Here is a 24,882-nt window from a genome sequence, read left to right on the forward strand (position 1 = left end):
TTTACTACAAAAACAGTACAGCAAGAAGTATTTCTGAAAGCATTTGAGGCGAGAAATAAGCTGCTGATCCTGTCCTTGTTTTAGTTCAACGATGGCTGGTTTAGACGTTCAACGAAAGTTTCATTATGCGGCAGACCTCTGCTCCCCACACCTCATTTTGTGTATAGTAGAAATGAAACCATTTTATGCAAATCAGCTCCAGGGCGATGCACAGGAACGCAGCACAAAACATGCTGCAGTGCTATCAGGATGCAATGTGGTTTCACATAGACAATGAATGGGATGCAAGAAATTGACGGATCCTGTGGACACGTACCTTGAGTTTGAAAATACCTCCAAGTCATTGCTTTGTCCCATTTTGTTTCTCAACTAGTCTATATTCCAGACACAAAGAAAATCTTCGTTACTTACTATGGATAAAGTCAACGTAAAGCTCTATTTTTGTATTGTTTTACTAAAAAAAAAGCACAAGAAACACCAGGCAAAATGGAGTCCCAAGTGCATCACAACTACCACCGTGACTGTGAGGCCGCCACCAACCACATGGAGATGTTTGCTTCTTTACTGAAACAAATCATTCTACTGTGCAGAAAATAAGCTACAAGTGATGTAGATTTTAAGGTCTGCTTTGTTTGTCCATGACTGACCAACTCCAGCAAAGAGCAAACCATTAGATACAGAAAGAAATCTACAGGAATCCTAAACTGTCATCACAGAATCCGCATGTAACTTTTGAAAATGTTGCTCTCAAAGTGTCTACAATCAGAAAAAGATTGCACAAATTTGACCTGCATGGGAGGCCTGCTATGAAAAGACTTCAGGGTAAAATTACAGTTGGAACATGCAGGTAAAGTGCAGGTCTTTAGGGATAATGTGTTCTGTATACATGAATTAAACATTCAACCTCAGTAAGAGTAGACATGTTTGTTGCAGAACATCAAACCAACTGTAAAGTATGATGGTGGAAATGTTCTGGTTGCAGCTGCAGTCACTGATTCAACTAGAAGCTCTGCGTCATATCAAAGATCACTTGAAGACAATGTGACGCCTTTCAACAGGATAATCTACCTCGAAATGGCTAAGAAAGAAAAAACTGAGGGCCTAGAATTGAATCCATATGAAATGTTGTGGGTACACACAAGAAAACCAACTTGCAACTGAAGGAACCTCAACAAGGGATGTCAAAGACTGCAAAGCACCTTTGAGAAGCTGCTAAAGGGGCAATACTACCTTACAAAGCCAAGAGAATACAAACTTTACACAGAAGAACATCCCATCTATTGATTTTCTGGTTGAATGAATGAAATGTGAAGTCCAAATATGTCAAAAAACAATGCACAACTGGGCCCCATGGTGGCTCAACAGGTTGAGCAAGCGACCCATAAACAGGGGCTATAGTCCCCAACGTAGTGGTCATGAATTTGAATCCAGCTCATAGCCTTTTACTGCAGATTCTTCCCCCATTGTCCTCCCAACTTTCCTGTGTCTCTCTCACTGCTGTCCTATCAGTTGAGCTGAACAGGACAAAGCAATTACAATATTTATTTAGGTATTTTGTGGCCTTTATCAAAATCAGACTGAACAAGTTTAGAGGTCATTAGTTTTCTACATCTTGAGGTTTGAATATCTGTTCTCATGTCAAACACCATGGTCATGGAATTATCAAAAGACTCTTAAGCTAGAAATATTCATTTCCATTAATGACTTTAGGAGTATCACAAAGAATACAGTGAAGGAGCAATATCAGTGTTTTTCTTGAGAGTTCCCTGTCCTTGAATAGCCGTCAGTCTCTTTCATTATCTTACTGTTTGTGTACAGTATTATGTATCTGTTTAATATAATTTTTACATTGTGGATGGTTGCTACCTTGGCCAGGTTGAGATTTCTAATTTCAATGGGACTTCATGTTTAAATAAAGGTAAACAAAAAATAAAAGTAACAGCAAAAAGACTACAAAATGAATTTAAAAAAGGATTTTGTAATTCATATTATTTTTGCAGATACAGCAGTGGGATTTGTGCCAAGTAAAATGGAAACATTATCCACAAATCTTAATAACAATTATATCTCTATTGCCAAAGTCTAATATAACTTCAAACACTACAATAGTAAAAAGACATGAGAGAACTTTATCATGGCTGCGGGTGACATTTCTTCATTAGAGGGAATGCAGCCACTGTGGCCTCTTCTCATTAAACAGACAAAGCGGTGTAAACAAGTAAGTGTGTCTCTGAGCATGTTCACTGACATCTGTCCGACCCTCAGCTGCTCCCCAGAGATAAAAAAAAGTCCCTGAGGTGTTTCAGACTAAACTGCACCGACTGAAATGATGGAACGTCGCCCAGTGAAGCTCCATGGCTCTGATGTATATTTAATAGTTTTTGGAAATAATAGAGTTCTCTGGCAAGGAGAAAAAAGAAAAAAGGCTTTAACTACACATTCATATGTGATTATAGTCATCCGTAAATCTTCACTGTTGATTTTGATCTCTTCAAGGGGGTTCCTTGATAATAATAACAAGAGAATGAAATAGGACAGCACTTATCCTGAAACATTAACGATTCAAGAAGTTCAGGTCTCCCAGATCGGTCATATTGTTCAGGAAATGGGCCACATTCAATATTCCCCTCGACTTGCACAATCTGTCGCTGACTTTCGGCCAATCACGTCAGATCAGCCCTCCCTGTCCACATCACTCCTCTGATTCGCCCGCCTCTCTCACTCTGCCCAGTCTCTACACTGCTCATGCTCTCTCCTGTCCCAGGGTCACACTTTAATTAACACTTCAGGTCTTATGAGTTTTCCATCTCCCGATTCATGCCTGCACACACCCCCACACGCACACACACACATGCGTACACACACACACGCGCACACACACACACACACATTTCATGATCCCATATGCTCGGTGCAGTAAGTGTTGATTGGAGGGTAATTTTATTGACTCCACCACACACAGTGATTAGCAGATCAGTTTTCACTCAAACTGTGGTTACATCCAATCTGCAGGAGCCATGTGCATGGCTGTGCACATCAGCACACTCACACACACACACACACACACACACACCTACATACCTGCTCGTGGTACTCTATCCCCATCGACAGTGTGTTAATAAGGATGGCAATCATGATCCCTCTGCTGAAGTATCTGCTGCCTACGATAAGTTCCAGTTTACTACGGAGTCCCACCCAGCAGCGCTCCCACAGCCGTCTCTTTGGCTCAGACACCTGTCCATCACCGGGGCAGGGGCTGCTACAGCGGCACGGGCTGTCACTGTGACACGGGCTGTTGCCATGGCACGAGTCGCCGTACCCGTGCTGCTGGTCTTCGGGCGGCTCACTGACATTCTCGCCAATACTAAGTTGGTTGTAGTAGATGCAGTACGGGCAGACCGAGGACTCTCCGGGGACTTCACCTGGCAACAGCAGCGCAGGATGTGCAGCGCAGCCACCTGCAGAGGCGACAGGAGGAAGGTGTTAGAGATGGGCCACATGCACCACACGCCCACATAGGGAGAAAGCCGACTCTGCATGAGCGCAGACATTCTGTCGTTCAATAAATTCTGTGTTCACTGTTCAGTAAAGGAGAGAGCCTTCTTTTTATTTCTGGGAGACAAAAATTCAATAACATGGAAACCACTGTGTGGTTGGGATGCCTTTGTGCAGAGGGAGAGCTCTTTTATTAGAACAGGGATGTGAATGTGTGTGTGTGTGTGTGTGTGTGTGTGTGTGTGTGTGTGTGTGTGTGTGTGTGTGTGTGTGTGTGTGTGTGTGTGTGTTGGGGGGTGGGGTGGGGGCTGGGGGTTAGATTTCAGTAGAATTCATTAGCTAGCCGCTCGGGAGGAATGCTCCAATGACATAACAACAAACACTAATCTAGCACGAGCAATTCACTTGTCACCACAATTATAACAAATTCATATTTCACTGGAGACTGATACAGTAAATCCAATCTAGCCCTTTCATGATCTGCGTCTATAGATAATGTGGACACTTTTCTGCAGGCAGACTGACTGAAAATGACTGCTGTAACTACATGTGCTTATCTTGAGCTGTGCTGTTTAACAACATATGGAGTCATTTCTGCTCACCAGTTCCAATTAATATTTCTTACCAAATTACATTAAAATCTGATGTGACTTCACCCAGTTATTTAACCCATTTTACATATAACAAAAGCAGTTATCCTCGTGTCTGCATAATTTTACCTCCTCTGTGTTCAACATGAACACATTAAAACCAGTTAAAATAGCTTTAAAGGATCAATTCAAGTCATATAATGTCATTTTCTACTTGCCAAAAAGTCACTGTATCAAGTCATTGTGACTGAAATGTAATTAAGGTATCTAAATGATTTGATTTCATTTGTGCGAGTCATTTTTTTAGAGATACAATCTACAGAAGAATCGCAAAAGGGTGACATGTTTTATCTTATCATACCAAACATATACAGAGACAACACTATAAATTGCAACTAACGATTATTTTCAATCTGTTGATTAGTTTCTGGTTTAACTGATTAGGCTTTTGTTTGTGAAATCTCAGAAAATAGTGAAAAATGTAGATTACAGTTTATCAAAGTTCAGAATAATGTCCTCAGATGTAGCATTTTGTCGACAGCCCAAATATATTCTGCTTGTTTTTGTCATAGTGGAATAGAGAAACCAGAAAATATTCACATTTAATATGCTGGAGTTCAAAAATTAATAGCTTACAACTGATCGATTAGTAGACGCCACTCTGTGTTTTTGCATGTTAGGACTGTTTGATCTACATAAAAGCAGCAGTAGAAACCGGGCGAGAAACAGTCTTTGGCACAACACTGGCAATTCAGACAAAAGACAGTTGTATAAACTGTTCTGGAACACCGAGAAGCTTTAAAAAAAAAGCCCCCCGATGATGTCAGGATTATTGGGATTATTTCAGCTTGGACTCGGAGATAACTGTGCTGTGGAGTTCGAGCGATGTTTTTTGGAACACAACACACGCTGGGAATTAAAAGTTGGGATATTTTGGCCTTTGCTGCTTTTGATTTTGACCGTATATATTTTAGGTCTCTTGAATTTTATGGGAGTGCAGTTTCATGAAAAATCTCTCAAAAAAGGTGAGTGATTATTCTGTCACCATCTCTGGAAAGATGTGCTGCTGTTGAGTTTGTTTAAATGTATTTTATAATGCTTTGAGCAAAACCTCCATGTGGCAACGATGCAGAAAAACAAAAGAAAACAGAAGACATTGTTTTACAAATATATCAATCAATCAATAGCTTTTTCACGAGTATTATCATCCCCTGAGATTTCACGCAGCACAGAGGAGGAAGTCTGGATAAAAAATGTAGGTCAGAGAGAAAGGTTTGGATCGGTTTGATTTGAGTGTTTTGGTAGTTTGATTGTTTGTGGAGTATGCAGCTGTTCTAATGTGTTTCCCTTTACGTCGCATCCCTTATCCCCCATCTTTGTCGTTCTAACGCACATTAGGATTGCAATACCCTTGAGTCTGATCTTGTATGCAAGATACACATCTGAGTTGTCTTGTGACTAATTACATGAATGTATAAATACACCACAGCGCTCTGCATTCTGCTTGCCTTGTCAATTCATTAAAATGTGCCGACTGTAGCAGGCTGAAGCTTCGTTTCTTTTTTTTGTGAGCATCAAGATAAAATTTAATTTGCCTTCATTGTCTTTAAGGAGGCAAAAGTCCACAATTGATATGTTAAAATTTGACTTAATAATCTGAAATGATTTGCAAGTTTAAATTATGCTGAGGGTAAGTGGGGATGATGTGTTCTTTAGTCATCTGGATGAAGCAACAGAAGAATCAATTCCGTCTATAATAAGGGGCTCAAAACCTGGACCTGCTCCTCTGTGAAACTCAGGGCCTGATGCTGTGACCTTGACAGAATTTACACACACACACACACACACACACACACACACACATCCTCACCATGCTCCAGCACCAGCTGTGGCAGCCTGTTGATGGTCTCCGTGGCAACCTGCCTCTTCTGGCCTTGGCCCTTTGCATTCAGGTGACTGAAGAGGGGTGCGATGAAGGGATAATTAAAACCGTTCCCTCCATTGCTGACAGCAGGTTCAGGCTGAGGTTGATGCTGCTGCTGCTGGTGATGCTGCTGGTGGTGGTGATGAAAACGCTGATGAAGGTGTGACAAGTTGTTGGGGGCGTGGCCTGAGTGACGGTGGGCGAGTCCATTCATCTCGCCGACTCCGCTGACTCTGCCCGACCCTCCAGCCTGGTCTCTCTGGCACGCACACATGCAGCGGTAGTGTGTGCGTGTGTGAGTGTAGAAGCGGGACAGTCGTCGCCACGCCTTGCGGCCCAGGTGTGCCAGGTAGCGGATGATCTCCTCGTAGCAGCTTCCTGGTTGGCTGTCGCTGGCCAGCGTGGAAGCCGATTGGTGGAGCTGGCGAGCGCGCTGCTCCGATTTCATTAAGGCGTGTTCTCTCTGCTTCGTTTCAGAAAACTGTGTTGCGATGACGACCAGGCACAGGTTGATCATGAAGAAGGAGCCCACCTGGACAAAACAACACACGTTACATACGCCTGACTGTTAAGTAGGTTTCATACAGTCAGGTCCATAAATGTTTGAACATTGAGACGTTTTTCAGCATTTGGGCTCTGTATACCACCACAACGGATCTGACATGAAACAATTCAATTCAATTCAATTCAATTCAATTCAATTTTATTTATATAGCGTCAATTACAATCAAATCGTCTCAAGACGCTTTACAGAACCCAATATGCCTGACCCCCAGAGCAAGCCCAAAGGCGACAGTAGCAAGGAAAACACCCTTTTAACAGGATAAAAACCTCGAGCAGAATCAAGATGTGCTTTAAGTGCAGACTTTCAGCTTTAATTTGTGGGCATTTACATCCAAATCAGGTGAACGGTGGAGGAATTACAACACATTTTAGATGTGCCCTCCGCGTTCTTAAGGGATCAAACCTAACTGGACAGACTAATAGAATCATAAATCAAATTGTCACGTTTAATATTTGGTTGCAAATCCTTTGCAGTCAATGACAGCCGGAGTCTGGAACCCATAAACATCACCAGACACTGGATTTGCTCCCTGGTGAAGCTCTGCCAGGCCTCTACCGCTGCTGTCTTCACTTCCTGCTGTTCCTAGGAAATTTTCCCTTCAGTTCTGTCTTCAGCAGATGAAATGCAGCTCAGTTGGACTCAGGTCAGGGGACTGACTTGGCCATTGCAGAACATTCCACTTCTTTGCCTTAAAAATTATTTGGTTCCTTTCTCAGTATGCTTTGTGACGGGGTTTTCTTGACCAGGGAAAGGATTATTCTGTTCATCCACTTGTTTTCTTGGTCTTCTGGGTCTTTTGGTCTTGCTGAGCTCTTACTCTTAAAGAATGTAAAACGGTCAATTTGTCCACACTTCATGTTTTTTCTATCTCTCTGATGGGTTTGTGTGGATTTTTCAGCCTAATGTCTTGCTTCACTGACAGTGACAGCTCTGCGGACTTCATGTTGAGAGTTGACCTCATCTGATTCCCAAAACTCACTTGTAATGAATTCTAGACTTTAAACTGCTTCTTATAAATGAAATAATGAGGGAATAACACACACCTGGCACAAAACAACTGAGCTGCGAACTGTCCAATTACTTTTGGTCTCTTAAAAAGGTGAAGGGCACATCTAAAGTGTGTTGTAATTCCTCCACCTGATTTGGATGTAAATACCCTCAAACTAAAGCTGAAAGTCTATACACTTATAGCACATTTTGACTGTTCTATTTCAGACCCATTGTGGTGGTTTACAGAGCCCAAATGTCTAAATATTCATTGGCCTGATTGTAGGCGAATGTGTATGTGAGTTTGTGCCAGTGTGTACTACGATAATGAGGAAATGAAGTAGATGAAGTTGTAAAGGAATGTGCATCCATGACATAGTACATGATGTCTACCCAACCTTCGAGAGTAATTACCTGAACGAAACATGCACACAAACCAGCAGGGATCACAATCATTAACTGATGATGATTGATTGATGCCTTCCTGAAAAGTATTCCTGAAGATATTCACCTGAAAAATGGCAATCCATGCATATCCAATGTTATCAAAATTAATAGCTCCTTTGTGAGGGTTTACTTCCCCGGCACGGCACTCATTGTAATACTGATACCAGTTCACACATGGCACTGGTTCATCCGCTCGGAGTCCCATCTCTGGATGGGCTTCCTCCGCTCCCAGGGAGCAGTAAGTCCCGCCCACGCGGCGGCGAGGCACGTCGGAACACCGAAGCATTCCATTTTCTCTTTCCGTCGAACAGATGAAGGGGTGGTCATCTGTGCCATCAGGCCGATAATAGCCATTCAGGAAGGAAATATTGTATTTCCTGGAGAAGGTGAATAAGCAAAAGACATATATTGTTTATTAAATTACACAGTTAAAGCTGCAGTAGGCAGAAATTAGAAGAGGCAAAATTACCAGTCCTTATCCTCTACTTATATCTCTATGTTCTAAGCTTCTCCCACCACACATGATTCTAATGAGCAGATATTCAAGGTAAAAGTAAACATTCATAAGTGACTTCAGCCATAATTCTAACCTGAGACAAAGTCCTCCATCTAAATCACTACATGCTGCCGTTACCGTGAATTTGTTGCTTATTTATACGCTCTCATCTGGTCTGGGTAAAGCCTTGTGATTGGCTCCTGTCACGGGTTACATTTTCTAAAGCCTGAAAATTACAAAAAGCCAAGAATTATTTAGAATTTTACCCTTTGACACCAAAAAAATACTGCCTACCCCAGTTTTCAACAGAATTAACAAACACAGCTGACTCTGAAAAGGGAACCAAAAACAGCTACAGTTTGTTTATTGTCACCAAACTCCATGAAAGGCAAAAACTCAACAAAGTGCTGATCTGTTTCTCAGTGCTTTCATATCCTCCGTGTCCAGTTTGTGACAGGTGCCCCAAGGCAATCTGTTCACAAAAATATGGTAGTTTTAAGGAATTGCATAGCATATTTCTGTGGGACTATTTTCAGCCACCGATTAATGGATATTTAATGTGCTAGTGGGTATTTATGAACAGAGCAGTGTGTGTAAAGGAGCATGTCATCCATTATGGCTAAATAATGTGTGAGTTTTGGAAAATGAGACAAGAGTTAAGTTAGATTAGCAGGAAAAACTCAAAAAATCTCACATATTTAGCTGGGAAAATGTGGAATGGACCTCAAATCCAAACAGTGGAGCAAATTCAAAGTGAATTATTTTTCAGAAAGTTGAATCATTTTATTGACCATTTGTTTTGCTGTAAAAGTCTGTGATATGACAAAAAAACAAAAAGACAACTGAAAGACGGCATGAAATACGCAAGGGTGTTACAGGAGGAATGAGGAAACAGAGAGAAAAATACAGATGAAGGGAAAAGAATAAAAGAGAGGGAGGGTGCAGGGGAGAGATAAGCAATCAATCATCTGTGGTGTAGAAAGGGGTCGCAGGGGAGAGCTGCTGCTCACTTCTTATTAGAGGAGGTCATTTTGTTGTTTATGAAGCAGAAGAAAATCCAAATTGCCCACACTGAACATAAAAATCTAGAGAAGGGTTAGTTTTAAGTAAAGAAATATAGGCTACTGTGTAGCAGGTTAATACAACCATGCGTGGGTCAGGAAAAAGCCAATAGCAATACGATATTGCTTTTCCTCATATAGCTTGTTCGACAAACTTAAAGAAATAAAAAAGTTTTTGCTTTTAAAGGTCATTTGGCATTTTTTTCTGATGCTGCTGCTGCTTTGGATGAAGAGTACACTGACCAGAAAATTAATTGTTTGCATTTTTCCTTTACCTCTTGAAAGCACTCAGCAAAGACAGCCCAAGTACTAGTAATCTAAAAATAACCACTATAACAGTAATTATTGCACATATTAGTGGTATTGCACAGATTTTTTTTTGACGAAGAAAAATAGTGGGAGTATTACTGCACAAATTGTACACAAGTAAGTAGATAACAAATGAAGCCGCACATATTCTTGTGTGGTAGTAACATAAATATTGCACAGGTTACATTAAAGAGCAAATATTCATAATTTAAATGCTAAAAAAGTACAGTTGAGGGATAATGGGAGCATCAAGAGGATAAGATAAGATAAGATAAGATAAGACAAGACAAGACAAGACAAGACAAGACAAGAAAAGACAAGATAAGATAAGATAAGATAAGATAATCCCACAGTGGTTGTAGTATAAAGGAAGAAAATAAATAAACCGAATATACATAAGTACTAGTAATGTGAAAATAACTACTGTAACAATAGTATACACATATCAATTGCACGGGGCATTTTAAAGAGCAAATATTCATTTGCTCATTAAAAATAAATAAAAACTAGAGTTGGGATAATGGGAGTGTCACGATAAGATTAGATGACCTTTTATTAATCTCAGTGGGCAAATTGGGATTATTAATTCAATTCAATTCAGTTTTATTTATATATCGTCAATTTACAATCAAATCGTCTCAAAGACGCTTTACAGAACCCCATATGCCTGACCCCAGAGCAAGCCCAAAGGCGACAATGGCAAGAAAACACCCTTTTAACAGGGAAAAAAAAAAACCTCGAGCAGAACCCGGCTCTATATAGGGGGACCCATCCACCTGCTGGCCAGGCGGGTTGAGAAGGACAGAGGAGGGCAAGGGGGAGGGAAGGGAGGAGAGGGAGGGGTGGGAGAGCAAGGAAAACCCACAAACACACATTTGGATACATGTATGACAGGATATGTGACACAAAGTTAAGCTAACATTGAAAACTGACTCATAGTTTTACTCTTATGATGTACGGCTCTGACATTAAATATACTAATATATAGATAGCATTAAATTCAACAGTATGTAGATTAGCATAACAAGTATAGTGAAGGGCGATGCCAGAGTTGACTGGTGGAAAAGGGGAGCTGGAAGCGGCAAAGACAGTATAAACATGTAGAAATTTAGTATAAAATAATAAACCAAAATATACATAGGCACTATCCATCCATTCATTATCTATACATCGCTTAATCCTCACTAGGGTCACGGGTGGGCTGGCGTCTATCCCAGCTGACTTAGGGTGAAGGCAGAGGACACCCTGGACAGGTCACCAATCTATCATAAGGCTACATATACAGAACAACAATCAACACTCACATTCACACCTACGGACAATTTAGAGTAACCAATTAGCCTCAGCATGTTTTTGGACTGTGGGAGGAAGCCGGAGTACACGGAGAAACCCACGCATGCACAGGGAGAACATGCAAACTCCATGCAGAAAGATCCCAGGAAGGCTGGGACGCGAACCAGGGATCTTCTAGCTGTAAGGGAAAGTGCTAACCACCATGCCACCGTGCAGCCTACATACTAGTAATTGCTAGTACTAGCAATTCTAAAAATAAGCATGTAGATAACAAGTGAAGCAATATATATTCTTGTGTATGTAGTAAAATACATATTGCACAGGGTATTTAATAAGCAATCTTCATGATTTACAGAATGTATTAATATTGCACCAGGGAGATGTATAAGAGTTTTTTTGGGGGGGGGTTTCTTTTCTTTTCTTTTTTGGTCTACTTTTTTAGAGCTGGTTGTGCAGTCTAACAACATTTAGTATTTGAGGTCTATCGGTTTAATAGCAGCTCCATGCACTCCATCTTGCACTTTTTATCCATCTACCTGTTAATTGTAACCTGCTGCAGTTTTACAAAGACCACAACAACCTGCTGCTATCTAAAATGATTTCCATTATGTATAGCACCTGTTAAATTTTGACCGGCTGCTGTTTTAGACGTTCACTACGTAATTTTAGTTGTGACTGTTTTGATTTATCTGAATGTTTTTCTTACTTTTGCACTGGTTAGGAACGGGTTTTTTTGTTTTTGTTGTTGTTGTTGTTTTAACTATGTATGCTGAAAATGACATTAAAGGAAGCTTGAATCTGGAATCTTGAACTGTACATTTATTCACAAACCCTTCATTATTTGTATGTGACTATTCCAAGCAGAGCAACAGTATGGCACCATTGCAGCATCAGGGATTATTAGTGGTCAGATGAGCAGATGTGAGGTCAGGAGGTAAAAATGATGTTATCTGGTGTTAAGTAATATGATGTGAACATGTGACTGAGAGTGACAGTGACAAAGCATGGCAGGAAGGATAATGTGGGAATAAATAGGAGTGAAATTCAAAGAAACCCAAGAAAAAAACACACTGAATTCATTTAGCCCTCCTAATCCCCTGATTTGTGATCTCTGATGCTTAAAGGGTCCGGCAGGAGACGCATTTACACATTTACCGCCTCCCAGATGGAGCTGATTAGAGAACAAACAAGATCAGAGCAAGTGTGCAATCGATCGCCACTTAGAAATAATAGCCGGCTGAAAGAAGCTAATCAGTTGTGAGCAAAACTTCTGACACTGGGAGTCGGAGGAACCAGGGCTGAAACAAAGCCTTGTTGTGGCATGTGCTTGTTACTATAGTAACTCACATCTTGACGTCCTCTCCATGAAGCAGCGGTCCTCAGTAGCCCCGCCCACAGCTGCACGCCGACGATGCCGAAGATGAAGAAGACAAAGAAACACAGCGCCAAGACGTTGCCCAGCATGGGAAGCGTGTCGAGCAGCAGCGTCACCAGGATGCGCATACCTGCAAAAACACACGCAAAAATACAGCGTAAACATGAAACTAAACACTCAGACATTCAACTTGTTTGTGGCACTTATCAGGTTGTTTTCTCCTGATTAGATCCTTGCCTGTGTTGTGTCTTGTCTCAGATGCACACAGATCAGCCACAACACTAAAACCACCTGCCTAATATTCTGTTGGTTTCCCCTATGTGGTCAAAAAGGCTCTGAATAATTGGGCTTGGACCAGAGGACCTCTCAGGGTGTCCTATGGGGTCCCGTAGCAGGACGTTGGCAGTGGATCCTTTGGGTACTCTGGTTGTGCATTGGGGCCTCTGGTAATTAAATCTGTTTCACTGCATCCTGTTGATGTTTGATCAGAATGAGTTCTAGAAAGTTTGGAGATCCAATCATCATTTCGGGTGATTGTCATGTTCCTCAAGATGTTCCTGATGGTTTGGTGTTTTGCGATGTGGTGGGGTGTATCTTCCTGGGGAGTAGACCAGTGTCACTTAGAATTTCCATTTGCATGAAGGAGTGTGCTGTTCTGGGAACAACATTTATTTTAGTGTTTCATTCTCATCAACACGGACGCCAAAATCCAAGGTTCCAGCAGAACACAACATAAAATCAAAAAATTTCATTTCACCTGTCAGTGGTCGTAATGTTGTGGCTGATCGGTGTACATTGCTTTGGATAAAAGCTAAATGGAATTGTAGAATGTACAAACAAGCACAGACCTACATGTCAGTAAATCTAAACTTGAGCAACATTGTCTGTTATTCTGGGCAGCCGGTGGAAATCTCTGAAGTAGCCGCAATTAGTTGAATGGCAAATAATCAGAGTTCAAACACTGATGATTGGCCTCCTCGCCTCTCTCCTGAAGAGCAAATGCCACAAAATCGTCCTCCTTACTGCCTGTGGGTACTTCAAGCACACTCTCAAATTTTATGGGAACTCAGTCCAACTTGTGCCAAGGTCACAGAGTGTACTAGATAAAACATTAAGTTGGCCAGCCGCTTGTGGCGACCTGTTAGGAACAGTACAAGCATCGCAATGATTCCCGTGACTTTGTTCGCCGTGTCCTGATTGTTTACACAGGCATCCATCATGAGGAGCACCACAGCTATTAACACATGCATGGCTCGGGAAGTTAAAGAAACAGAGAAGAATTAGTGTAGACAGAGAACACAAGGCAGTGACACATTCTTATGTCTTGGGCTGTGACTAATGAGGTTGTTGACTTTCAGCTTCATATCAGATGAACAGTGCAGGATGTTGTCGTCCTTCTTATACGTGTTCCAGTTAAGGCGGACAGAGAGGGGTGATTGCACATGTCGTCACAGACATACAGTAGGTAAGTCTTGCAAAGTCATCACTTTTCAATTTTGTTCATTCGGTGGCTTTTTGAAAGTCTACATAACACAGACATCAGCAGACACTTGTATTTTCTGGTTGATGCTTGTAAGGCCAGTACTGCAGCCACCTCGTTTCAGGGCTCCAATCTGAGGGCTGAACTACGAAGTCAGATTAGAGAGTTCAGTATCATGAAGGTGGCTCTCTTTTACCTGCTAGATCTCCATGGCAAGGCTGATGCTGTGGAGCTAACCTGGTTCAGGTTTTGTTCAGTTTCAGATTTAAATTGGCTGTAGGAAGCGTCTCCCTTTAAACCAAGGCGTTTCCTGTGATTAAATGAAGTGATACAGATTCTCCGCTAGGGAAAATGTTTATGTGTAAACGGTTGATCTGTACGTTAGTTATAACCACTGAAATAAGCCGTGTAGTTAAAGTAAATGCACTTCAATACAATATCATGTTTAACAAAAAAAAGTACTCAACGCAGTACTCCAATAAGGCTGTTCAGTCGTTGCATGATTTCCACAGGAAAGTCCCGACAAGTCCACAGCTGTCAATTTGTAGTAGGATCGCAATCATGTGATCGTCAACAGACAGCTGACTAGTGTTCACCTGTAGTTACAGTGACGCTATGCCGCTTTCTCGCAATGATACAGAAATCCTTAACAAATCTGTGGATCCGACTATAAGCCACTTCACTGCCAAAATCTAATCACTGGTTCTTGTGTCATTTCTGACCTTCTCTAAAATTTTCAAAAAATGTGTCTGTTTTGATAATGTTGCAACAGACACACAGATAAACAAATCATCCCATAACTCCACCACGTTCCTTGGTGAGTAAAATGCATTGAAGTTTAAAGTTTAACAGTTTCATTGTGCAGCTGTCAGTTAGAAACAATCAGCTGCATTGATCAGTAAAATAAATACATTAATGAACGTTTAACAGTTTCTATCAGCATTCCTGTTGCTACATCATTTCCAGTAGCAGCTTTTTACCGTCATATATTTTTATATTTCTCATTGTTCTCCACTAATACAACCTGTTGACTGAAGCAGCTGCACATGATTGTTTCATTTTGTGCAGAAGAGTCACATGAACATTGCCTTGAAAGAGAACATAGTTTGAAGCAAAAGTCTGAGTTGAAAACCACCTTTGTGATTACTGTTAACTCTGACCAAGGTTTTAGTTTTGTTTTTAAGCTATTTTTTGGCCTTTTTTTCTGTATAGGACAGTGGAGAGAGAGACAGGAAATGTGGGTAGAAGAAGCAGCAAATGGCCGTAGGCTGGATTCGAACCCATAACCGCTGTGTCAGGGACGATAGCCCCTGTTTATGTGTCGCCACTCAGCCAGCCGAGCTATCTGAGTGCCTGAGGTTTTAGTTTTTAGACTTACACCAAGAAAGTGACCTTGCTTTGTAGTACGGCCCTCAGGTCTTCAACAAGTTAAACACCACCAGTTGGATTGCAGTCAGGTCAGTCACTTCCTCAGTAAACATAATTATGCACTTCCTCTTCATTTTTCATGATTGTTGATGTGCCTGCATGGCCCTAAAGTCTGGAGAGGTCTGGCCAGTCTGAACACACTTTAAAGGTTTAAGTTTAAGTCAGCTTGTTTCATTTACAGTCCAAACAAAGAAAGCTAATCAAATAACTTTCTGATTATTTGTGAGTGATCTGCCTGCTAAAGGAGAAAAAAAACGAAGAAAGAAAGAAAGAAGAAAAACTCACTGGGAACTCTGTTGATGGCTCGCAGTGGGCGGAGAACCGGACTGTCCGGATGGCGGACAGACTGACGTTGTGTCCATCCAGTGAGTACTCCAGCATTCTGTGGAGAGGGAAAGCCACACCGTGTCACTGGCATCCTGATCAGCCTGACCTTGGCAAACCCTGAACGTCTACAGGGAATCCAGCAGAACGGCGTCTCTGGGATACATAGCTTTTAACTACCAATCACCGAGGTCTGAGTCTCTCAGGACCGAATGATGCGATTGTCATTCTGTGAGGCTATTACACACGCATGCACATACACACACATATACACAAACACACGCGCACACACACGCTTGACATTTAACTGGCATTAAACAAGTGTCTAAGCTTTACACAAAACACCACACACGCACACACACTTTTGGCTTGTATTTAATGTCAGATGCGTGTGTGTATGTGCGTGTGTATGAGTGCATGCGGGTGTGTGCATCTGTCAAACACTCACCCCACTATAACAATGAAAAATCCAATCTGTCCATGTGTCGCCTAGGTAACCGCTCTGACCTATGACCCCGAGTGCCACCATCTTCACCCAGCATTTCGCCCGCAAAAAACACAAGATGCATCGTCTAGAGCCTGCACACACACATGTTCACGCACAACACACACACACACACACACACACACACACACACACAAAATGCACACACACGCATACCCAGAGGATTAAACTGATTAAGCGGAAGAAAAATTAAGGGAAAAACTTTTCAGACCCTTGATAATAAAGTCTCACAGCTGAACATAATTGTTTGTAATTTCAGATTTGTATGTGTGTGTGTGTGTGTGTGTGTGTGTGTGTGTTGTGTGTGTGTGGTGTGTGTGTGTGTGTGTGTGTGCGCGCGCTTTACCTGCAGCAGGAAGGGGGTGTGGCCACAGGGCTGGGAACATCCCAAGAGTCACACAGTTGAGCAGGATGGCCCAAGATGCTCACTCTCTCGAACCACGTGGCCGAAGGTCAAGGGGTCAACACGACAGCAGTTTTTTGAACATTTATCAAACAACATTTCACAAAGCTGCGCCTGTAAGCTGCATTTTGATAGTCTGACTGACAGCTGTCCCAGCCAATCTTAACTTAACTTCCCCTAGAATGAGGCTTCCGGATTTGCCTAGATGTTGGTAAGCAGCAAACTTAAATCCGAGCTTTAAACATACCATCAGAAGTAAAGGTGCTGACTCTGTGCAACTGACTGAGTGTTAGAATTGTTTAATGGAATTGCAAATGGGTGACAGCTTAAAGTGAAAAAAGCAACATAAAGTGTCTTAGTAAATTGCTGAAACATCACAAGCTGCAGAAGAGCTTCAACGCTGCTTGACATAGACTTAAATCTCAAAGCTTCTGGAACTCCCTGATAAACAACTTCTTTCAAACAATATTAGCTCATTTAGTGTTCTGATTATGTGCAGAAAGCTGTTGAACACATCTCCCTCTTTAGGCAGGGTGTCAAACTCATTCTAGTTCAGAGGCCACATGCAGGACCAGTTAAAAATCAGTGAGAATAACTATCAATAACGACAACTCCAATTTTTCCTTTATTTTTGTGCAACAAATACATTCTGAAAATGCTCACAATAAGGAAACCATCTCTAGAAAAAATCATCACGAACGGACTAAATTTTCATAAAAAAACAAGTTCAGTTTCAATAATATTATGCCTCAGTTTATCATTTACACATTACAACTTACAGATCACAGAGCATCTACAAAGGTACGAAGCATTTAGTCTCAGGTATCTGGAATTGAACAATATAGTATTTCTTCTTTATGATCAAAACAACTTGTCAAGATCTAGAGAATATTTTAAATTTACCATTCTACAGATTTAAAATTTGCAGTTAATGTCTTCTCTGTAATTTTTACCTTTGGAAAAGTCGTCCTGCGGGTCATATGTTTGATACCCCTGGGTTAGACTGACAGCTTCACTTATATTAAAACTGTTGAAACGTGTGGAACACAAGCACAGACAGAAGTACCAGGAAGACGATCTAGTCATGTTTCTGAAAACAGAACACTCTGCAGACTTTGCTGGACATAAAATATAAAATAAAATACTTTTATTTATTTTAGCCGGTGTTTGGGGACCGCTGCCTGAAAATTTCTTCAAAAACTTCAAATTTCCACAACAGCAAAAAAAAGCCTGTGTCAAGCTGATTCAAATGATGGTAAAACAGTAAAAAAATAAGGCAAATTGCAAATGTTATTAAACAACAATAATAAAAAACAACTGCTGTTTGTGAGTGCTCAGAGCTTAAAATCCAGGTCATGATGCTGAACCCCAAAGCTTCCACCTCCACCTCCAAAAGCGACCCACCAGAGCATCCGATCAGGCCCGCGTCCATATGTCTGACACCCCTGCTCTTAGATCTGACGACTGCGAATGCCACAGCATATAATTCAAATAGTTTTCATACTCATTGTGCCATTCAGTGACCTCTCGTGCCCTGTGGATTCCTCTGCATTCATTATGTTTCTCCACTCATTTATTTAAATCTTTTCCTTCAGTCCCTTTAGTATTCCACCAGTGGTAATTTTTGTAGCAAACCAGAGGAAACAGAGAGAAATTGACTGGTGAAGTTCAAGGTACTGTGTTGTAGTGTACAAAAATTACAAAACATCTGTCTGAGGATTACAAGTACAAGACTTGTCTGCTTCACAGCTCAAAATCCCAAATCACAAGCATAGAACTTAATGTACCAAAGCTGAAAAACAACTTTTATGGGGGCAGAAACTTGCGATAATAAGCTTTAAATGCGTCAACTTTCGTTTATAAGCACAGCCTCTGATGAGACAATTTGACGTGTTTTAATATTCAGGGCTACAAAAGCCAGACAGCTACCATGAACAGTCAGTACGACATGTGAAGCCGGTTTAAGTGTAAACTTGTGTTCGAGCATCTGTGTTGCCTGCTGCCTGTCAAGCCGCAAAAAAGGAGCACGAATCAGACAGTGAAACGCAGGGAGGTTTAAAGGGGAAAATAGTCTGAAGTGGAAAGTTAAAGGAAAGATTGTGTTGGATTTGAACACACATACAACACACACATATTTGAATGTGAAAACTGCTGAATGGATGACAAGAATGCATTCAAGATTCCAAGGACGCATTATATAACAAAGCCCGGAGCGTGCACGTGGACCCACACTGACACATGTGCACGCTCACACGAGTCCCTTCCCGGACACTTTGCTCTCGAGAGGGCAGAAAAATTAATGAGAGTACAATCCTTTATCACCCTTGAGACAGCGAGAGGAGACGAGAGGAGGATGGAGAGAGCGAGGGTAATCCAGTGTCCTCCCTTTGCTATGGTTGCCATGGGAACCCCCATCTCACCGTGGGAACTGACTTCTGAGTTTCACAATCCGCTTGCATCCCTGTCTGGACTGGAACACAACACAATTAATACACACACACACACACACACAAACACGCTCACACACACATGCACAATAGAAGCCCTTCAGCAGAACTCCTGCTGAAGCTGAGGAGGGTCGCTCTAATCCTCCTCCATCTGTATAAGTTACAGCAGCTTGTGTGTCTGTACAACACACCTACACACAGTTAAAGAAGCAGTGGGGCAGGGTCAAGGTGTGAGTGATGGATGAGATGGGAGTATTTCCACGGTTGAGCACATCATTCAACATCGAACAACTCTCCTCTGCTTTCCTTTATCTCACACTCAACCTTTCCCTCCATCATCTCTCATTTTCCTCTACAGCATTCTTTTCCTTTTTTATTTCCCCTCGTCTCTTGGCCCAATTATTTTCTCTCTTCGCTTGCTCCTCCTGCTCTCTGTCTCTCTCCCCCCGTCCTTTTATATAGATCGGCATAATTTCCCATCTTTATTCCGTTTCACTTGTCGCATATCTTTCATGCCTTTCCATTCCACTTCCGTGCACATTCGCTCTCAGTCTCTCTGAACCCTCTCTGCTTGGTGGTGCCCCATGCATACGATTGCCCTTGGGTAGAGTTCGAGCCTCCGACAGAAATTCGAGTCTTGGCCAACAGATAAACTACAACTACGCTTAATAATTAACATTGTCTGACAGGTGGAGAGGCAGGGACATGGAGCGATATAGATACAGCAAGGGCACTTATGGATGTAAAAACAAAAACAAGAAGCTGAACAGAAGGCTGAGTGAGACCCTGACGAGTGAAGCTTTAAAGTGCAAACAACTGCAAATGTTGCGTGGCTTCCATCCATACTCCCTCGCATACTCGCATTGCTTCATCCTTTCACGTTCTCCCACCCTCTCCAGGAGAACCCCGTCCACCTCTCATCTGTTCTCCCTCTCTTGTACTCTCCCTCTCCCTTGAGTGCCAACGCAGGTAATAAAGGTCAGGCAGACATTATAAATCACATCGGATCGACGTCACCCCGATCTTTCAGGCATCCTTGGCTGAGATACACATGCTAAGGCCGGTGCGCGCCAACACTTTCATGTGAAACGTTCATTAACTTAAAAGGATCGTCCTTGGGGAGAGAAAGGCCTTCCAGATACAGAGAAGGTCTTCGATTTTCCAGTGTGGTACCTCTGTCTCATGAGGCGCTCTTTACAAAAGGTTAGAAGTTTCAACTTGCAGCTTTATGTATCCGTTATAAACCATTAAGGATATATACCCCAGGGCTTCCTGGCAGTAGAAACACATTTGGCCAGGGAACATCCTCCTCTACAGCAGCAGGACACTTGCTTTGTCTTGGTAACTAACTCTTTTAGTTCACATCCACTTCCCAAGTGGATCATTTCGCCACATAAGTTTTGCAAAAGCTCTGAGAGGAGCCCTTTCATTGAGAACTTATTAACATTTACTTACTGCAGACTTGATAAATTGTTGTAAAAACTCTAATAAGACCCCTTGGCTCATTACAAAGGAGGAATCTTGTATTAATTTCTTAATGAAACAATGGTAGCGGAGACTTGGGTAAGATGAGCCTGTGGTTAGTTGAGCCATCCCTTGTTTCTAGAAAACCATGGAAGAAATTGTTCATGTGACCAGGTATTTTTGAAGAGGTATCCGTAATACTCTCCCAGTGAAGAGAAGGAACACATGGAGTAAGATGGATGCACATTTTAGTTAACAAAACAGTTTTTTGCTGTTCAAAGTAAAAAAAAAATTATGAGTAATGAGTCTGAACAACTATTGAGACGTCTGAAAATATTACACACATGTGAGTGCGTTAGCAAGCTCCAATGTGAGGCTAAACTGTTAGCATGAAGTTAGCTCTGAACTGCCTGGATGATGCACTTCTGCTAAACGGCAGCAGTGGGATTAGTTGAGCCAGAAAGTTAAGTTGATTATTGGTAAATAATTCCATTACTGTAATTCTATAGCATATTTTACATTTCATAACTATAATGATGTGACATCTGGATGTTTTGACAAGTGGAAGACAGACAGGGCTTCAACTTCTCTTAAGGAATTGGAGAGAGCTGTAGAAGAAGTAAAGAATGGAAGTTCATATGTCAGGTGGCAGATGAAGATTGACAAAACAACTTTAAAGTGATTCATGGACAAAAAAAAACAAAAAAATGATAAGCAACCAGAACAGGTTCAAGAGAACAGAATAAAGCCATGAGGTCTTGGATAATCAAATAAAGACAGATCTTGCATCATATGAGGTATTAAATTTTCAACATATTCTCTCCAAAGGCTCAATTTACCCCTTGCCGGGGGCAAGCTGAAATAAGAAAACACTTTTTTTTGGAAAGCCATATCGTAAAATCTGTTTTATATCCAAACTAATTATTCCCAGGGAAGCCCCACATCCTGAAGTATATGTAGAAGTTTTATTTTTAGATATACTGTCATGCCTCCACTATAACGACACCTCAAGTAAAAGCTGGCTCATTTTACCCCACTCTACCCAATATTGTTCTGGCCTTAATTGCAGCACAGCTGTACTGTCGGTTGGTCGATGGATTCACCAGTGTGATCCAGGGTGAAAATATATCAACAGCTAATGAATGGAGAGACCATGAAATCTCATATCATGGTGGCTGAGAAGATGAATTTTTATGACTTCTGCGATCTTCTGACTTTTAGTTGTGCCACCAGCAGGTTTACATTTGAGGATTTGAACAAAATGATAGAGTTTAAAGACTGTTTTGCACGTCATGGTCGTCTCTCTTCGATCACAATACTATCCTACCCTATGTAAACAGGAAGCCAATGTAAAATCCCAAGTTAACATAAAATCAAAAGAATACATATCTCATATCCAGGGCATGTTCTACTGCAGGGTTTAATGTAACATGGACCTGTTATGTAGGTACACGGGGTCAGGCCGAATGTGCTTCGGGTCAGTTTCCTGTATTGTTCCCACTAGAGTTTGTACATATTTTAATATATCTATGGGATAGAATGTTTTAGAGGTATGCAAGTAAGTTTTTTAATTTCATTTAGCAGGCTGTGCGTAAGGTACCAAATCCAGCTTTTTATTATCTTAACTGTCTTCTTGCCAAAAACATAGCACCATTATACTACATGTAACCAACTCAAAGAAAATGTTCCATCAGAAGTTTGGCCCAAAACAGTGTTGTATGATTCACGAAGGTATTTTTCATGTCTGCTAACTACATTGTAGACCGCAATTTGTCAATGTTTGACACACAGTCTCTTGTTAATAGTCATAATATATGTATATATTGCAATTTGGATTAAGAACGTGTTCTGAACATACTCCATCTATCTCTCCATTCATTTGAATATTCATCTTGACCAATAGGTGATGGATAAGTAGACCTATATGTATGCAACTATCCATCTATGATATAGATAGAAAGTCAAATCAATGTCCACAAGTACCTATTTATCCATTTACTATTGATGGGATGGGATGGATAGATGATTTCAGTGCATATCTAGCCATCTATGTATTGATCTTCACATCCATGATAGATGGATCGCTGGATGAGAGACACATAGATGCTGCGGCTATCCATCAATAGATCCACAAACAGATGGATAGATAGCAGTGTTTCCCCTCCTATATGACCGATAAGGCGGGCCGCCTCGCTGGTATAGGCCACCGCCTCATTACAATTTTGCCGACATTGCTGCCTCACTGGTCCGCGCCAAAAAAAGTAATGCTAAATATTAGAAAGCATTGACACATAAGTCCGGTATATTCGCCACTGAAATCAACAAGCCAAAATGGCAGCCTTTTCTTGCCGTGGCTGAAGACAGCAAGGCACATCCCCATTGCTGACAAGAAGCGGCAGCGCTCCATGGTTTCATTTTTCGGGGCTAAAAGCAGATGTGTATCATAGACATATGTCAAATTAAGTATCAAAACTATCGCATGTCATCAAAATAAAGTGAGCAACGCAGTGTAGGCATCGATCTCGCTTCCTTTACTGAGTTTGCCTACTGTTTTGTTGTCCGCGGCGATACGAATTGACAGTGACTGCAAAAATGGCTCCTGTTAAAACATTTAGACACGACAAAACCCGTTCTCACGAACGAGACAGATGATTTCAATGGAATATAAAGTTCCTAGTTTCTTTTGATAAAATGTTTTATAGAGTGCCCGAAATTATATCATTCAATGGCAAAACAAATTCTGTAATTTTAACAGTTCAGCGGCCCGATGTGAAGCACATGAAAATTTTATTTAATTTAGTTTTTGGAAATGGCTACAAATACAACAAAATGTGCTCCAAATTGTGCCAGAATGCCCCATTTTGCATCCTAATTTTCAAAATTGAACTTCGGCCCTTGCCTACACCCCACCGCCTCACAGCCATTTCAACCCAGGGGAAACAGTGGATAGATCTATCTGTAGTATATACAGTTCCTATGCATTTAAAAAATAAAAATTTCAGCTTCTTTTGAAGTTTTCCCCTTATATTGCTTCTCAGTACTAAATCATGGTTCTTATAAATTGAATTTATAAAAAGACTGCAAAGAGAAAACAGATTTATACAAAGCAATGCTAATAAATTTAAAATATATAATGTAATATCAGTGATTGCCTACAAGTTATATATTTATTAGATGCACTTTTGGCTGCAATTAAATGGTAATTGGTCTGCATACAGTGTCTTTAAACCTTAGCTTGGTTCTATAAGGCACTTTACAATGTGTTTCTCATTCACACACACCCAGGCAGACCTGCTATGCAAACCTCTACATCAGCAGCAACTTCGAGTTAAATGTCCTACCCACGGCCACTTAAGCACATAGACAGGCTGAAGATCTAACCACCAACCTCACAATTAGTGAAAGACCCTTCTACCACCCCAGCACAGGCCCATGTGGATAGGTCATTTGGGCACTGAAATTTTTAACTCATTCCTGTTTGTAAAACTGGTAAAATTCAGTCAGGTTGTACGGGTATCATGAGTGAACAGTCCTTTTCAAACCAAGCAGCAAATTCTCACTTGGATTAAGATTGAGGTTTTGACTTGGACCCTCCATAATATTCACCTTGTTGTCTTTAAACCATTTCTGTGTAGTTTTGACTCTGTCGTTGTGTCTACGGAAACAAATCTTCTCCGGAATCACAATGCATCCACGATTTCTCTGTACTTTGCTAAATTCATTTTACCCTTTTTTTTTTTACAAGCCTTCCAAGGCCTGTCTGCTGCTGTAAAGTGTCCCCACATCATGATGCTGCCTCCACCATGCTTCACATCATGATGCTGCCACCACCGTGCTTCACATCATGATGCTGCCACCACCGTGCTTCACATCATGATGCTGCCACCACCGTGCTTCACATCATGATGCTGCCACCACCGTGCTTCACATCATGATGCTGCCTCCACCGTGCTTCACATCATGATGCTGCCTCCACCGTGCTTCACATCATGATGCTGCCACCACCGTGCTTCACATCATGATGGTGTCACCAGCGTGCTTCACATCATGATGGTGTCACCACCGTGCTTCACATCATGATGCTGCCTCCACCGTGCTTCACATCATGATGCTGCCTCCACCGTGCTTCACATCATGATGCTGCCACCACCGTGCTTCACAGTGGGGAAGGTGTGCTTGTGATGATGTGCAGTGTTTCGCATCTGCTAAACACAGTGTCTGGTCTGATGGTCAAAAGGCTCAAATATGGTTTTATGACACCAAAGAACCTCATACCAGTTGAGCGAATT

The 24,882-nt window shown here is 41.4% G+C and overlaps 1 pseudogene; it reads right to left on the minus strand.

Annotated features, from left to right (window-relative positions):
* LOC110958784 (voltage-dependent T-type calcium channel subunit alpha-1I-like) overlaps positions 1-24,882 on the minus strand; it is a 65,770-nt pseudogene that overhangs the window by 34,223 nt on the left and 6,665 nt on the right.

Source organism: Acanthochromis polyacanthus, chromosome 3 (assembly GCF_021347895.1).
Source record: "Acanthochromis polyacanthus isolate Apoly-LR-REF ecotype Palm Island chromosome 3, KAUST_Apoly_ChrSc, whole genome shotgun sequence".
NCBI lineage: Eukaryota > Metazoa > Chordata > Actinopteri > Pomacentridae > Acanthochromis > Acanthochromis polyacanthus.